Raw genomic sequence first — 2497 nt, 5'->3', positions numbered from 1 at the left:
TTGTTTGAAAACCTCCCACATTTCTTCCTTTTGAGGACCGCGTTTTGAAATAAAATTTTTCTTACCCGGATCTAATAAAGCGAGGGAAATGGTACTTAACTAGATCCCTCATCCTCATTTTTATTTTCTTTTTCTTTATTATTTTCGGGTTTTTCAAAATTGGGTTTTTTAGAAGAATTATTAGTTGGTTCATTTTCTTCCTCACTATCTTAACCCGTTATGTCTTCAACCACCCCATTAACCAAATCCGGTGAAGGATTGGTTTTGTACTCTTTCCCACTTCTCAAAACACTTACATGATGAATATTAACATCGTTACCTCTAGAAGTACTATGAGACGGGTTTACCTTAGTGTCGCTTGGTAATTGGCCTTTATTTTTCTTCAAGTCCGCCACTTCGGTTGCGAGTTGACCCATTTGGGTGGTCAAAGTTTGAATTGCTTTGTCACGGGCTTCATCCTTTGATTTCTCTTTTGCATCTCTGCTTGCATGCTTTTTAACATTTCCAACATCTCGTTTCCACCCGAAGACCCCCTTGCTCTTGACCCATTTGATATTGCCTTTGGCACCCTTAATTGTTCCCACCTCGATATCCACTTTGATTGTTGTAAGGTTGGCGTGAACCAAAGTTACCTTGACTTCCTTGAAAATTCGGGTTTGCTTGATTTGAAGGGTTCCCATACCGAAAATTTGGGTGGTTTCTCAACCCGGGGTGGTAAGTGTTAGAATTCATATTATAGTTTCTACCACCCCCTCCTTGACCTTGCATAGCATGAACCTCTTCATATTGCCCTTCACCTCGCAATTTTCAGTCGCATGTCCTATTTCATTGCAAAGAGCACAAACATCATAAATTTGGATAGAGGTTTGAACATTACCACCGTCTACCGCATGCACTTGAGTTCGGGTAACGGCCGGTCGTGCTCTCCTTGACACTTGAGCTTTTCGTTTTGATGTAATTGCCATTTGCTCCAAAAACTCCCAATCATCATGCTCGTAGTTTGTACCAAAAGTCCCATTTGTGATGGACATTAAATCACGAGCATCTTCAGCACTTAACCCCTCGTGGAAAGCATTCATCAATTCCCAAAGTTCAATCCCATGATGAGGGCAATTCTTTATCATCATGTTGAAACGCTCAAAGGCCTCATGAAACATTTCACCTTGTTGTTGTTGAAAACTCCTCAACCCCTTCCTAGCATCATTGGTCTTTTGAGGCGGTGTAAAATTCATCTAAAAATATTTGTTGCATCTACGCCCATGTGTAGATAGATGCTGAAGGTAAAGTGTAGAACCACTTCTTTGCCTTGTCTTCTAGAGAAAATTGAAATAATACCAATTTGACATCATCGGCCGAAAAACCTTGACTCCCAAGAGTGTTGCAAATTGAGTCATAAGCCTCCAAATGAAAATAAGGCTTCTTCGTTGCTAGACCCTTATATTTCGGCAAACTTTGCAATGAATTGGTTCTCACTTCAAAAGTCCTCCCTTGATTGTTGTGAGGAATAACTACCGGTGAAGGATTGTGAGTAATTACCGGCCTAAAATGCGCTTCAATGCCTCTCGCATGATCTCTAAGATGTCTTCTTGGTACACCTAACCGACCCCTTGGACGAATAGGACCCATTGGTCTTTGTATAGGCCCTTGAGGTACATGTGGTTGAAATTGATGTTGGGGCATCGGTGGGTGTTGAATTGGCCTTTGAAATTGTGGTTGTACATTTTGCGGACGAACTTGTTGCAATGGTATAGGACGTTGCACTTGTGGCCCTTGTGGCCTTGGCCGAATATGTTGTGGTATAAGTTGTTGTTGTGGCATTCCACCAACACTTGGCATTCCTTAAGTTTGGCCTTGTACATAAACAAACTCCCCTTGATCTCCATCACCCCCATATGCATAACCGTCTTCATCATATCCATCATAATCTTCATACCCCTCATCATATCCATCTCCCCCTATACCCGAAGATTGCCCAAATGGAAGAGTTGAATATTGAAAACCCGACTGGTTCGATGGTCTAAATGTAGAAGTAGCATGGACAATGGTTGAGATTGGTGCTATTGAATAGGTTGAAGATGATTGACCCGCACCCGGGAAGAAATGGGAAAATGTTGGAATTGTAGTAGAAGGGTTAAAAGTGAGTGTCGGTTCCTCTTGAGTGGTAATGGGTTGGGTAGTGTTGGTTGGTGTAACATCATGAGGTGGACTAGGTTCGGTAGTGGTGTTAGGCATGGTAGTATTCGGTGAAGGTTGAGTGGATGATGGTATAAAAGGTGGTATAAGTTCACCCGTAGTGGGTGGTGGTGGTGGCGGTGGATCCATGTATCTAAGTGGTGTAATTGGTGTTGTTGGTGATCCGATGATTCTGTTTTCCCTTAACAAAATTTTGTTTCCTCTTAAAGTTCGCTCAATTTCCGGATCAAATGCCAATGGTGATAGCTTGTGAGAACTTCTAGTACGCATGGACCTGTAAATACCTGCACACTAACACACCTAG

At 42.1% G+C, this 2497-nt stretch overlaps 1 non-coding gene across 1 annotated transcript; it reads left to right on the top strand.

Annotated features, from left to right (window-relative positions):
• Positions 1 to 1095: 1095 nt before the first annotated feature.
• On the top strand, positions 1096 to 1201 carry LOC118484406. Its single transcript, XR_004873517.1, has one exon. It is a non-coding gene; the product is annotated as a small nucleolar RNA R71 (small nucleolar RNA).
• The last annotated feature ends 1296 nt before the right edge of the window (positions 1202 to 2497 follow it).

Source organism: Helianthus annuus, chromosome 11 (genome assembly GCF_002127325.2).
Source record: "Helianthus annuus cultivar XRQ/B chromosome 11, HanXRQr2.0-SUNRISE, whole genome shotgun sequence".
Lineage (NCBI taxonomy): Eukaryota > Viridiplantae > Streptophyta > Magnoliopsida > Asterales > Asteraceae > Helianthus > Helianthus annuus.
Note: the sequence above shows the minus strand (reverse complement) of the source record. Positions and strands in the feature narration are given on the sequence as shown.